At 43.5% G+C, this 15026-nt stretch overlaps 1 long non-coding RNA gene across 1 annotated transcript; it reads right to left on the reverse strand.

Moving 5' to 3' along the window:
* Positions 1–1280: 1280 nt before the first annotated feature.
* Positions 1281–12872, reverse strand: LOC146427368 (uncharacterized). The gene is made up of 3 exons (XR_014856534.1): positions 12466–12872; positions 2796–2920; positions 1281–1342 (listed from the first exon to the last, which is right to left on the reverse strand). It is a non-coding gene; the product is annotated as an uncharacterized LOC146427368 (long non-coding RNA).
* Positions 12873–15026: the final 2154 nt, after the last annotated feature.

A 15026-nucleotide genomic window follows, 5' to 3' on the forward strand; every position in this document is an offset into this window, starting at 1 on the left:
CAGTCTGGAGGGCTTTGGGTCAGCAGTAGGGACTGAGAGGCTGGTTGGAGCACCGAGTTCCCACCTGGAAAATTGGGGGAAAAGGGGAAAAATTAGTGGGAATTTGGGGGAAAATTGGGGAGGGAAAGGGAGAGAAAAGAGGGAAAAAATCAGGAGGAAAGGGGGGAAAAATCAGGGAGGAAAAGGGGAAAAAATGGGAAAAAATTAGGGAGGAAAAGGTGAAAAAGAAGGAAAATTTCGGGGGGAAATCAAGAGGAAAAATCAGGAGGAAAAGAGGGAAAAACAAGTGGGAAAAGGGAAAATCAGGGAGGGAAAGGGGGAATTTGGGGAAAAATTTGGGGGAAATTGGGAAAATTTGGAGAAAAATTGGGAAAATTTGGGGTAAATCAGGCTGGGGGCTCTGGGTCAGCAGCAGGGACTGAGGGGCTGGTTGGACCACGGAATTCCCACCTGGAAAATATGGGGGAAAATTAGGGAAAATTAGGGGGAATTGGGGAAAAAAATAAGGGGAAAATCGGGGGAGAAATTAGGGGGGAAAAGGGGGAAAATTTGGGGTGAAAAGAGGGAAAAATCGGGGAGGAAAGAAGGAAAAAGATGGAAAATTGGGGAGAAAAAGGGGAAAAATTAGGGGAGAAAAGAGGGAAAAATCAGGGAGTAGAAGAGCAAAAATTTAGGGGAAAAATCAGGGAGGGAAAAGGGGGAAAAACAAGGGGAAAAGGAGAAGAAATTAGGGAAAGGGGGAGGTGGGAAATTGGGAAGGAATTTGAAATCAGGCTGGGGGCTCTGGGTCCTTGGCAGGGACTGAGGACTGGTTTGGAACGGAATTCCCACACAAAATATGGGGGAAAAGAGGGAAAATTGGTAGAATTTGGGGAAAAAGGGAAAATTGAGGGAAAAATTGGGGTAAAATCCAAGAGAGGAAGGAAGGAGAAAATTGGGAGGGGAAAAGGGGAAAAATGGAAAAGGAGAAAATCAGGCGGAAAAACGGAAAAGATGGAAAATTGGAAAAATGGAAAAATCAGGGAGGGAAAGAGGAAAAGGGGAAGAATTGGGGAGGGAAAAAAGATGGAAGAAATTGGGGGAGAAAAGGGGGAAAATCAGGGAAGGAAGGAAAAAACAGGAAAAATCAGAGAGGGAAAAGGGAAAAGCAAGGGGGAGAAAGGGAGAGAAATCAGGGAGGAAAAAGGGGCAGAAATTTAGGTGGAAGGGGGAAGAGAATTGGGAAGTGGGAAAATTTGGGAAGTAGGGAATTTGAAATTAGGGAAAATTTGGGGGAAATCAGGCTGGGGGCTCTGGGTCAGCAGCAGGGACTGAGGGGCTGGTTGGACCACGGAATTCCCACCTGGAAAATTGGGGGAAAAGAGGGAAAATTAGTGGGAATTTGGGGGAAAAAAAGGGAAAAATTGAGAGGGAGAAAGGGGGAAAACTGAGGGTAAAATGGGGGAAAATTGGGAGAGAAAAGAGGGAAAATTGGGGAGGAAAAGAGGGAAAAATCAGGGGAGAAAAGGGGAAAATTGGGGAGGGAAAAAGGGAAAAATTAGGGGAGAAAAGAGGGAAAAATCAGGGAGCAAAAGAGGGAAAAGGGGGAAAATTGGGGGGAAAAGTTGGGAATTGGCTGGAATTCTCACCTGGAGCAGCTTTTTCCATGGAAAAAATCCAATAATTCCAATTTTTAACCCCAAAAATGGATGAAATTCCTCAATCATTTGGATTTTTAATGCCAAAAATGGGAATTTTTTCCAGGAAAAACTGGGAATTCCCTGGAATTCTCACCTGGAGCAGATTTTTCCATGGAAAAAGAAACTGATGAAATTCCTCAATAATTCAAATGGATGAAATTCCTCAATAATTCCAATTTTTAACACAAAAATGGGAATTTTTTCCCAGGAATGGATTTAATTCCCCAATAATTCCAATTTTTAACCCGAAAAATGGGAATTTTTTCAGGAATGGATGAAATTCCTCAGTAATTCGAATTTTTAACCCCAAAAACTGATGAAATTCCACACTAATTTGAATTTTTAACCCCAAAAATGGATGAAATTCCTCAATAATTTGAAATTTTAACCCCAAAAACTGATGAAATTCCTCAATAATTCCAACTTTTAACCCCAAAAATGGGAATTTTTTCCAGAAAAACCTGGGAATTCCCTGGAATTCTCACCTGGAGCAGCTTTTTCCATGGAAAAAAACCTGATGAAATTTCTCAATAATTTGAATTTTTAACCCCAAAAACTGATGAAATTCCTCAATAATTCCAATTTTTAACCCCAAAAACAGATGATATTCATCAATAATTCAAATTTTTAATCCCCAAAAAGGGATTCTTTTCCAGGAAAAACTGGGAATTCCCTGGAATTCTCACCTGGAGCAGCTTTTTCCATGGAAAAAAACCCAATAATTTGAATTTTTAACCCCCAAAATGGATGAAATTCCTCAATAATTCCAATTTTTCACCCCAAAAACTGATGAAATGCCTCAATAATTCCAATTTTTAACCCCAAAAGTGGATAAAATTCCTCAATAATTGCAATTTTTAACCCCAAAATGGATGAAATTCCTCAATAATTCCAATTTTTAACCCCAAAAATGGGAATTTTTTTCCAGGAAAAACTGGGAATTCCCTGGAATTCTCACCTGGAGCAGCTTTTTCCATGGAAAAAAACCTGATGAAATTCCTCAATAATTTGAATTTTTCACCCCAAAAACTGATGAAATTCCTCAATAATTCCGATTTTTAACACCAAAATGGGAATTTTTTCCAGGAAAAGTTGGGAATTGGCTGGAATTCTCACCTGGAGCAGTTTTTTCCATGGAATTGTAATCCTCCACCACGGAATCCTCGATGACATCACTGATTTTCTGCCAAGGCTCCAACTCCTCCTCCTCACACTCCATGAACAGGTCTGTGTCTGCCATCCTGGGAAAGGGGAAATGGAAATAAAATGGGAATTTGGCACTGGAAAAATAACCAAAAATGGGAATTTGGCACTGGAAAAATGGGAAAAATTGGGGACAAAAAAAGGGAATTTAGCATTGGAAAAATGGGGAAAAAATGAGGAATTTGGAACTGGAAAAATCTCAAAAATGGGAAAATGGGAATTTGGCACTGGAAATGGGGAAAATGGGGGAAAAATGGGGGAAAAATAATGGGGGAAAAATAATGGGGGAAAAATGGGAATTTGGCACTGGAGAAAAATGGGGACAAAAATGGGGGAAAATGGGGGAAAAATTGGGAAAAATGGGGGAAAAATGGGGGAAAAAAGGAATTTGGCACTGGAAAAATAGGGAAAGTAGGAAGTGAAGTGGAGGAAAAGACTGGGAAGGAAAAATGGGGAAAAATAGAATTTGGCACTGGAAAAATAGGGAAATGGGGGAAAATGAGGGGAAAATGGGGGAAAATGGGAATTTGGAACTGGAAAAATGGGAAATGGGGAAAAAAATGAGAGGAAAATAAGAGAATGGTGAAAAAAAAAAAAATGGGTGGCACTGGAAAAATGGGGAAAAAATGGGGAAAAAATGGGGGGAAATGGGGAAAATAATGGGAATTTGGGATTGGAAAAATGGGGAAAAATGGGGAAAAATGGGGAAAAATGGGGAAAAATGGGGAAAAATGGGGAAAAATGGGGAAAATTGGGGACAAAAAATGGGAATTTGGCATTGGAAAAATGGGGAAAAAAAGAGGAATTTGGAACTGGAAAAATCTCCAAAAATGGGGGAAAAATGGGAATTTGGCACTGGGAAAATGGGGGAAAATGGGGAAAAAATGGAGAAAAAAATGGGAATTTGGCACTGGGAAAATGGGAAAAAATAGGGGGAAAAATGGGGGAAAAATGGGAAATTGGAACTGGAAAAATGGGGGGAAAATGTGGGGAAAAAATGGGAATTTGGCACTGGAAAAATGGGAAAAAAAATGGGGAAAAAATGGGGGGAAATGGGGAAAAGAATGGGAATTTGGCACTGGAGAAATGGGAAAAAAATGGGGGAAAAAATGGGAATTTGGAACTGGAAAAATCTCCAAAAATGGGGAAAAAATGGGAATTTGGCACTGGAAAAATCTCCAAAAGGAAATTTTTTATTTTGGTTTGGTTTTGTTTTAATAAGGGATGGTATTTGTATTTTTATTGTGTTTTATTTGTAATTTTATTGTGGTTCATTTCTATTTTTATTGTGTTTTATGTTTATTTTCATTGTAGTTTATTCCTATTTTTATTGTGTTTTATTCTTATTTTTATTGTGTTTTATTCTTATTTTTATTGTGTTTTATTCTTATTTTTATTGTGTTTTATTTTTATTATGGTTTATTTTATTGTATTTTATTTTATTTTTATTTTGTTATTGTATTTTATTTTTAGTTTTATTATATTTTGTGGTTTTTATGGTGGTTTTTATTTTTCTAAATAAATATGTAACAAAAAGGAATAAAATAATTAAATAAAATAATTTAGTAGTAAAAAATTAAATAATTTGATAAAACCAAGTAATTTGATAAATTAATAAAATAATAATTCAATAAAAATTTTAAAACCCCTTTTTTTCAATAATTTTTAAAAATAATTTGAAATGTATTTTCCATCTGTGGAATTCGGGATGAAAATCCATGGATTTCACCAAAAATTGGGATTTTTTTCCTTCCTCTCTGCTGAAAAATCCCAAGTTATTTCTCTGGATAAAATCTGATTTCCAATTCCCATTAAAAATAAAATAAAATAAAATAAAATAAATAAATAAATAAAGCAAAAATTTAGCCTTAAATGAGTCTTGAATGAGGAAAAATTAAACATTAATAATTAATAAATAAATATAAAATTATCACATCTTAAGAACCCAAATTCTTGCAAAAATAAATTAAATTATCTTTTGATTTATTTGGATTTAATTTATATATTTGAACAAAATCCATTGAAGGGAAAGAGAATTCAAAGTAATATCAAAATATCTTATATTTAAAAGATTTAATAATTTAAATTCAATTGAATTATAAATTTAAAATACTTATAAAATAATAAAAATAAACTAATGATTTTTAAAATGAAAGTAAAGAATTAAAACATAAAATTTAAATTAAATTATATTTAATTATATTAATAATTTAAATTAATAGATCAATGACAAGTTGATTTTCATATATAACTACAATAATCATAAATAATTCTAATCTAACAAATCCAAATTCCTAACAAAATAAAGGAATTCCTAATAATTCTCAATAAACAAAGAAATCAATTCCTAATAAATAAGGAAATTAGAATTTCTAATCAAGAAATCAATTGATGAAAAGAATCAAATTATTTCTTCCTAATCAAGAAATAAATTGATTTCTTCATTTCTCCCCAGAAAAATCAGGAATTCAAACGTGAAACAGAAAGAGAATTAATTAAAATTAATTCCAAATTGTCTTAAATAAGAAAATATTAATGAATAATAATTCAAGTTTAATGTTGAATTGCTGCTCATAAAGAAATAAGTGAATTTAGATATGAATTTGTTATTAAATTTATTATTATTAGAGTTAAATTTATTTATTTACACACAGAGAAATCAGGAATTCAAATGTGAAATAGGAAAAATTTGTTTTAAATTAGGACAAATAATAAATGTAAAATACTACTAATAATAAAATAATAAATATTATTATAAAATAATTAATCCCATTTTCTATTCCTCCACCAAAATTCTTTTTTTTCCCCATTTTGAAGCAAATTTTTGGGATTTTTTTCACAATTTCTTCACCCAGACTGAAGGAATGAGAATTTTCCCAAGGTGGGAAGAGTTGGGAGGAGAATTGCAGGAATTTTGGGATTTCAAGGGGAAAAAATGGGTAGGAGGAAGGTGAGGGAAAATAATAATAAAAAATAAAAAATAAAAATAAAAATAGAAATAAAAATAAAAATAAAAATAGAAATAAAGGTAAAAATAAAGATAAAAATAAAGGTGAAAATAGAGGTGAAAATAGAAATAAAGGCAAAAATAAAGGTAAAGGTAAAGATAAAGATAAAAAAATAAAAATAAGAGCAAAAATAAAAACTAAAATAAAAGCAAAAGTAAAAGCTAAAATAAAGGCAAAAACAAAAACAAAGTTAAAAATAAAGGTAGAAATAAAAGAAGAAACAAAGGTAGAAATACAAGTAGAAATAGAAACAGAAATAGAAATAAAAGTGAAAATAAAAATAAAAATAAAAATAAAAAGAAGAAGCAAAGGGTAGAAATAAAAGTAGAAAGAAAAGAAAAAGAAAAAGAAAAAGAAAAAGAAAAAGAAAAAGAAAAAGAAAAAGAAAAAGAAAAAGAAAAAGAAAAGAATAAAAGCTAAAATAAAGACAAAAATAAAGGTAAAGATAAAAGAAATAAAAATTTTAAGAAAGCAAAAACAAAGGCAAAGGTAAAGGCAAAAGTACAGGAAAAAATAAAAATAAAGTTAAAAATAAGCTTTAAAAATAAATTTGAAAATAAAGTTAAAAATAAAAATAAAGGTAAAAATAAAGTTAAAAATAAAGTTAAAATAAAGGTTAAAAATAAATAAAAATAAAAATAAAAATAAAAATAAAAAATAAATAAAAATAAAAATAAAAATAAAAACAAAACCAAACCAGAACTGCATGTGGAAAAGCAAAGTAGGGAAAGGGAATAAATAATTCCTGAATTTTGGGAAGAATATTTCCCACAGGAATCTGTCCTCCCTGGGATCAAATCCTGCCAGGAAAATCCCAATAAATTCCTATTTTTGGGAAGGAGGAATTCCAGGGAAACATTAGGATTTTCAGAGCTGCAGCCTTGGGGGATGAAATCCCAAATCCTGGGATTTCCCAAAATTCCTGGAGTTTTGGGAAAAATCTGATGCTGGATTTGGCAAGGGGAGTGAAGGTTTTCCCAGTTTTTTCCCAGTTTTTTCCAGTTTTTTTCCCAGTTTTTTCCCAGTGTTTTTTCCAGTTTTTTCCAGTTTTTCCCCAGTTTTTTCCAGTTTTTTCCAGTTTTTCCCCAGTTTTTTCCAGTTTTTTTACAGTTTTTTCCACTTATTTTCCAGTTTATTTTCCAGTTTTTTCCCATTTATTTTCCAGTTTTTTCCAGTTTATTTTCCAGTTTTTTCCCATTTATTTTCCAGTTTTTTCCATCTTTTCCCACATGGATGTGGTTGGGATGGAACAGGACATGGGAAAATGGGAAATGATGGGATGAGGGGTGGGATGGATCCTAAAATGAGGGGTGGGAGCTCAATCCCAAATCCCAAAACTCTTGAGGGGATGGGATCTCAATCCCAAATCCCTCAGAAGGATGGGATCCCAATCCGAAATCCCTGAGATGTTTGGGATCTCAGTCCTAAATATCTGAGGATGGGATCCCAATCCCAAATTCTTGAGAAATATGGGATCTCAGTCCTAAATCCCTGAGTGATGGGATCCCAATCCTAAATTCCTGAGAAGGATTGGATCTCAATCCTAAATCCTTGGTTGGGTTTGTTTGGGGTGGGTTTTTTTGGGGTGGTTTTTCTGGAGAAGGATGGGATCTCAATCGCAAATCCCTGAGGGGAAAGCAGGGATTCCAATCCCAAATACTTGAGAAATATGGAATCCCAATCCTAAATCTTGGGGTGGGGTTCCTCAGAAGGATGGGATCCCAATCCCAAATTCCAGAGGAGGATGGGATCTCAATCCCAAATCCCTGAGATGGATGGGATCTCAATCCCAAATTGGTTGGTTTTTTGGTTGGTTTTGGGTGTTTTTTGGGTTGGGTTTTTGGGGGTGGGGTTTTTGGGGTGGGTTTTTCCTGAGAAGAATTGGATCTCAATCCTAAATACTTGAGAAATATGGGATATCAATGCTAGATCCTTGAGAAGGTTGGGATCTCAATCCTAAATCCCTCAGAAGGATGGAATCCCAATCCTAAATTCCAGAGACGGTTGGGATCTCAATCCCAAATTCCTGAGGGGAAAGCAGGGATTCCAATCCCAAATACTTGAGAAATACAGAATCCCAATCCTAAATCTCTGAGAAGGTGGGGTTTGGGGTGGGTTTTGGGGTGGGTTTTTTTGGGGGGTGGTTTTTGGTATGGAATCCCAATCCTAAATCTCTGAGAACGATGGAATCTCAATCCAAAATCCCTCAGGAGGATAAAATCTCAATCCCAAATACCTGAGAAGGATGAGATCTCAATCCCAAATCCGTCAGAAGGATGAGATCTCAATCCCAAATACGTGAGAAGGTTGGATTTTGTGGGTGGTTTTATCCCAATCCCAAATACTTGAGAAGTTTGGAATCCCAATCCTAAATACTTGAGAGGTATGGGATCTCAATCCTAAATCCCTGAGAGGGATGGGATCTCAATCCCAAATCCCTCAGAGGGATGGGATCTCAATCCCAAATCCCTGAGAAGGATGGGATCTCAATCCTAAATCTCTCAGAGGGATGGGATCCCAATCCCAAATTTATGAGGAGAAGGATGGAATCCCAATCCCAAATACTTGAGAAATATGGGGTATCAATCCTAAATCTCTGAGAACGATGGGATCTCAATCCCAAATCCTTGAGAAATATGGGATATCAACCCTAAATCTCTGAGAAAGATGAGATCCCAATCCCAAATCCCTCAGAAAGATGAGATCTCAATCCCAAATCCCTGAGAGGGATGGGATCTCAATCCCAAATACTTGAGAAGTATGGGATCTCAATCCCAAATACTTGAGAGGTATGGGATCTCAATCCCAAATTCCTGAGAGGGATGGGATCTCAATCCCAAATTCCTGAGAAGGATGGGATCTCAATCCCAAATACCTCAGAAGGATGAGATCTCAATCCCAAATACCTCAGGAGGATGAGATCCCAATTCCAAATTCCAGAGAAAGATGGGATCCCAATCCTAAACCCCTGAGAAGGATAAGAGCCCAATCCCAAATCCCTGAGGAGAAGGATGGGATCCCAATCCTAAATCCCTGAGAGGGATGGAATCCCAATCCTAAATACCTGAGAGGGATGAGATCTCAATTCTAAATCCCTGAGAAAGATGGGATCTCAATCCCAAATCCCAAATCTCTGAGAGGGATGGGATCCCAATCCCAAATCCCTGAGGAGAGAACTAGGATCCCAACCCCAGGACTCTCAGAAGGTTAGGATCCCAGTCCCAAATCCCTGAAAACACATGTGGAATCCATCCCCAAATCCCTGAGGAGGAGGCAAGGATCCCAATCCCAAATCCCTGAAGAGGAAGCTGGGATCCAAATCCCAAATCCAGTGGGATGGGATGACAACCCCAGGATCCCAAATCCCTGAGGACTAGGATCCCAGGACTCTCAGAAGGCTGGGATCCCAATCCCAAATTCCTGAAAAGAGATGTGGAATCCAAACCCCAACACCCTGAGAAAGTTGGGATCCAAATCCCAAATCCCTGAGGAGAAAGCAGGGGTACCAACCCCAAATCTCTGAAGAGAAAGCAGGGATCTCAATCCCAAATATCTGAGGGGAAAGCGGGGATCCCAATCCCAAATCTCTGAAGAGAAAGCAGGGATCTCAATCCCAAATATCTGAGGGGAAAGCAGGGATCCCAATCCCAAATCCCTGAGGAGATGGCAGGGATCCCAATCCCAAACCCAGTGGGATGGGATGACATCCCCAGGATCCCAATCCCAAATCCCTGAGGACTAGAATCCAAACCCCAGGACTCTCAAAAGGTTGGGATCCCAATTCCAAATCCCTGAGATGTGGAATCCCAACTCCAAGACCCTGAGAATTTCGGGATCCCAACCCCAAATCCCTGAGGAGGAAGAAGGGATCCCAATCCCAAATATCTGAGATGTGGAATCCAAACCCCAAGACTCTGAGGAGAAGGCAGGGATCCCAATCCCAAATCCAGTGGGATAGGATGACAACCGCAGGATCCCAATCCCAAATCCCTGAGGACTCAGATCCCAACCCCAGGACCTTCAGAAGGCTGAGATCCCAATCCCAAATCCCTGGGGACTGGAATCCCAACCTCAGGACCCTGAGGAGAAGGCAGGGATCCCAATCCCAAATTCCTGAAAAGAGATGTGGAATCCAAAACCCAGGACTCTCAGAAGGCTGGGATCCCAATCCCAAATCCAGTGAGATGGGATGACAACCGCAGGATCCCAACCCCAAATCCCTGAGGGGAGGACTAGAATCCCAACCCCAGGACACTTAGAAGGCTGCGATCCCAATCCCAAATCCCTGAGAAAAGATGTGGAATCCAAACCCCAACACCCCGAGGAGAAGGCAGGGATCCCAATCCCAAATCCCTGAAAAGAGATGTGGAATCCAAAACCCAGGACTCTCAGAAGGCAGGGATCCCAATCCCAAATCCAGTGGGATGGGATGACAACCCCAGGATCCCAACCCCAAATCCCTGAGAGGAGGACTAGAATCCCAACCCCAGGACACTTAGAAGACTAGGATCCCAATCCCAAATCCCTGAGAAAAGATGTGGAATCCAAACCCCAACACCCCGAGGAGAAGGTTAGGATCCCAATCCCAAACATCTGAGAAGAGATGTGGAATCCAAACCCCAGGACCCTAAGGAGAGGACTCAGATCCCAATCCCAAATCCCTGAAAAGAGATGTGAAACCCAAACCCCAGGACCCTGAGAAGGGAGGGATCCAAATCCCAAAACCCTGAGGGGAAAACTGGGATCCCAATCCCAAATCCCTGAGGAGAAGGCTGGGATTTCAATCCCAAATGCAGTGGGATGAGATGACAACCCCAGGATCCCAATCCCAAATCCGAGAATTTTGTGATCCCAACCCCAAATCCCTGATAATTTCGGGATCCCAACCCCAAATCCCTCAGAATTTCAGGATCCCAATCCCAAATCCCTCAGAATTTTGGGATCCCAATGTCAAATCCCTGAGGGGAAAGAAGGGATCCCAACCCCAGATCCCTGAGAATTTTGGTATCTCCACCCCAAACCCTTCAGAATTTCGGGATCCCAACCCCAAATCCCTCAGAATTTTGGGATCCCAACCCCAAATCCCTGAGGGGAAAGCTGGGATCCCAATCCCAAAGATCCGAGGAGAAGGCACGGATCCCAATCCCAAATCCCAGAAAAGAAGTTTTGGGATCCCAACCCCAAATCCCTGACAATTTAGGGATCCCAATCCCAAATCCCTGAAGGGAAAGCTGGAATCCCAATTCCAAATCCCTGAGGGGAAAGCTGGAATCCCAACCCCAAATTGAGAATTTCGGGATCCCAACCCCAAATCCCTGAGAATTTTGGGATCCCAATCCCAGTACCCTGAGAGAATTTTGGGATCCCAATCCCAGTACCCTGAGGGGAAGGTTGAGATCTCAGTCCCAAATCCCTGAAGGGAATTTAGGGATCCCAACCCCAAATCCCTGAGAATTTTGTGATCCCAACCCCAAATCCCTGAGAATTTCGGGATCCCAACCCCAAATCCCTGAGCGGAAAACTGGGATCGCAACCTCAAATCCCTCAGAATTTTGGGATCCCAACCCCAAATCCCTGAGGGGAAAGCTGGCATCCCAATCCCAGTACCCTGAGGATTTCGGGATCCCAACCCCAAATCCCTCAGAATTCTGGGATCCCAACCCCAAATCCCTGACAATTTCGGCATCCCACTCCCATTTCCCTGCGGCCGAGGGTTAACTCACTCAGCGAAGGTGCAGCACCAGCAGGCCGAGGATGATGATTTGGGCTCCTCTCCCCTCCAAACCGCTGATCGCAGCCCCTCCCTCTCCCTCCGCCTCACAAAACCCGGGAAAAGGCCATTTCTCCCGACAACTCCGGCCCAAGCCGCCCTATAAAACCCTCGGCGTATTGTGGCGGCTAAGAAAGGCGGCGAAAAATAATCCCCGAGCCCAACATGGCCGCCCACCAGCACGGCGGCGCCGCCAAAGAGAGGAGGGGGCGGCAGCACCGGGAGAGACGCCGCCGGGAGGGAGGGGGTGAGCGGAGGGGAACGGCGAGGTGACAATGAGGTGACAATGAGGGGACAGCGAGGGGACCGTGAGGGGAATGGGGCAGCGCGGAGGGAGACGGGCCGCAGCACCGCCGTCCCCCTCCCCTCAGCGCGGCCGCATCACCGCGCCCCCCGTCCGTGAGGGCTGCGCGCGGATCACTCCGCGTCCCTCAGAGCGCGGCGGGAGCGGCCGGCGGAACGAGAGGCGGCGGCGGCGGCTCCTCCCCGGCGCCCCGAGCCCTCCCTTCTCCTCCTCCTCCTCCTCCTTCTCCTCCTGCTCTTCTCCTCCTCCTCCTCCCGCTCTTCTCCTCCTCCTCCTCCCGCCACCGCTTTGTGTACGGCGCGCTTCGGCCCTGCCGCCCCCCCCATCCCTCCCTCTCTCCCTTCATTCCCTCCTTCTCTCTCTCCCCCATTGCCGGGCGGTTCGAGCCGGTTCGATCGCCCTCTCCGGTTCGATCGCCCTCCCCGGTTCCTCTGTCACCGATCTCCCCCTCACCGCGTCCATCTCCCACCCTCGCCGCCACCATCGCCCTGCCCGCCTCACCTTCCTCCCTCAGCGCCGCCGCCGCTCAGCTCCTAAGGGGCTCCGCCGCTCTTCGGCCGAGGCGACCCGCAGGGCGCGGGGGCAGGTGGCATCAGCCCCCACCCCGCCACACTCCGCGGGATGCTCAGGAGGAGGAGGATGAAGATGGTGATGAAGAAGAACAAGGAGGAGGAATTATCCCTTAGCTCCGCTCGCCCTCCGTACGTTGTGCCGGGGGGCGGCTTGGCGTCGTGCGTGTGGGTTTATTTCCCCCCCATTTCTTCTCCCCTCACGGAAAGAGGGGGGGAATAGTAAAAAAAAAATAATAAAAAAAAAAGGTCGGCGGGCTGATACAGGCGCTCGGCGCCCGCAGCCGCACCACACACAACACACACACCACACACACAAAAAGGCGACCTGGCCGGCGGAGGGATACGCTGACGTCACTTCCTCCTGCGCGCGGTGACGTCACTGGGCGGCCCTCAGGGAAGGAGGGAGGGAAAGGGAGGGAAAATGGCGGCGGCGGGTCGCGACCCCCTCACGGTGTTTCTCTCGTAAATCCGCCATTGCTGCGGTGCGGAGGGGTTCCTGAGGGGGTGAGGAATGGCGGGAGAGGAGCCGGCGGTGCCTCAGGGGCTGAGGGGACAATCCTGCCATGGGTTTGAGGCGCCCGCCAGCCCCTCACGGTGTTTCCCTCACAAATCCGCCATTGCTGCGGTGCTGAGGGGTTCCTGAGGGGATGAGGGATGGCGGGAGAGGAGCCGGCGGGGCCTCAGGGGCTGAGGGGACAGTCAGGATGACAATTCCCTCACGGGCTGAGGGGACAATCAGGGTGACAATCACCTCACCTCATGGGCTGAGGGGACAATCAGGGTGACAATCACCTCACGAACTGAAGGGACAATCCCGCCATGGGTTTGAGGTGCCCGCCAGCCCCTCACTGTTCTTTCCCTCACAGATCCGTCATTGCTGCGGTGCTGAGGGGTTCCTGAGGGGGTGAGGAATGGCGGGAGAGGCTGAGGGGACAGTCAGGGGACAATCACCTCACCTCACGGGCTGAGGGGACAGTCCCGCCATGGGTTTGAGGCACCTGCCAGCTTCTTTCTCTCATAGATCCGCCATTGCTGCAGTGCTGAGGGGTTCCTGAGGGGGTGAGGAATGGCGGGTGGTGCTTCAGGGGCTGAGGGGACAATCAGGGGACAATCACCTCACGAACTGAGGGGACAATTGATTCGCCCCAGTCAAGGTGACAATCACCTCACGGGCTGAGGGGACAATCCTGCCATGGGTTTGAGGCGCTCTCCAGCCCCTCACGGTGTTTCCCTCGTAAATCCGCCATTGCTGCGGTGCTGAGGGGTTCCTGAGGGGGTGAGGAATGGCGGGAGAGGGGACAATCAGGGGTCAGTCACCTCACCTCACGGGCTGAGGGGACAATCGGGGTGACAATCACCTCAGGAACTGAGGGGACAATTAGGTGACAATCACCTCAGGGGCTGAGGGGACAATCGGGGGACAATCACCTCATCTCACGGGCTGAGGGGACAATCAGGGTGACAATCAGGAACTGAGGGGACAATCGGGGGACAATCACCTCACGGGCTGAGGGGACAATCGGGGGACAATCACCTCAGGAACTGAGGGGACAATTAGGTGACAATCACCTCAGGGGCTGAGGGGACAATCGGGGGACAATCACCTCATCTCACGGGCTGAGGGGACAATCAGGGTGACAATCAGGAACTGAGGGGACAATCGGGGGACAATCACCTCACGGGCTGAGGGGACAATCGGGGGACAATCACCTCATCTCACGGGCTGAGGGGACAATCAGGGTGACAATCAGGAACTGAGGGGACAATCGGGACAATTAGGGAGGCTGAGGGGACAATCAGGTGACAATCACCTCAGGGGCTGAGGGGGCAGTCAGGGTGACAATCACCTCAGGGGCTGAGGTGACAATCCCACCATGGGTTTGAGGCTCCTCAGGGCCTTGGCGGGCTGTGAGGGGCTGGTTGGGCCTTGAGGCCAAAATATCCTACCTGAGGCAAAAAATTCCCACCTGCGGGCAAAATTTCCTCACCTGAAGCCAAAGTTCCTCAACTGAAACCAAAATTTCTTCACCTGAAACCAAAAATTCTCCACCTGAAACCGAAAATTCTCCACCTGAGGCCAAAAATTCCTCACCTGAAGCCAAAAATTGTCTACCTGTGGCCAAAATTCTTCAACTGTAATCAAAATTCCTCACCTGAGGCCAAAATTTCCTCACCTGGGGTTAAAAATTCTCGATTTGGGGCCAAAATTTCCTCACCTGAGGCCAAAAATTCTCTGCCTGAGGCCAAAATTTCTCACTTGGGGCCAAAATTCCTCAACTGAAATCAAAATTCTTCACCTGAGGCCAAAAATTCTCTGCCTGAGGCCGAAGTTCCTCAACTGAAACCAAAATTCTCTACCTGAGGCCAAAATTTCCTTAGCTGAAGCCAAAATTCCCCACCTGAAGCCAAAATTTCCTCACCTGAGGCCAAAAGTTCTCCACCTGAAGCCAAAAGTTCCTCAATTGAAACAAAATTCTTCACCTGAGGCCA

This window comes from Lichenostomus cassidix, chromosome 25 (genome assembly GCF_008360975.1).
Source record: "Lichenostomus cassidix isolate B80296 chromosome 25, HeHo_3.0, whole genome shotgun sequence".
Lineage (NCBI taxonomy): Eukaryota > Metazoa > Chordata > Aves > Passeriformes > Meliphagidae > Lichenostomus > Lichenostomus cassidix.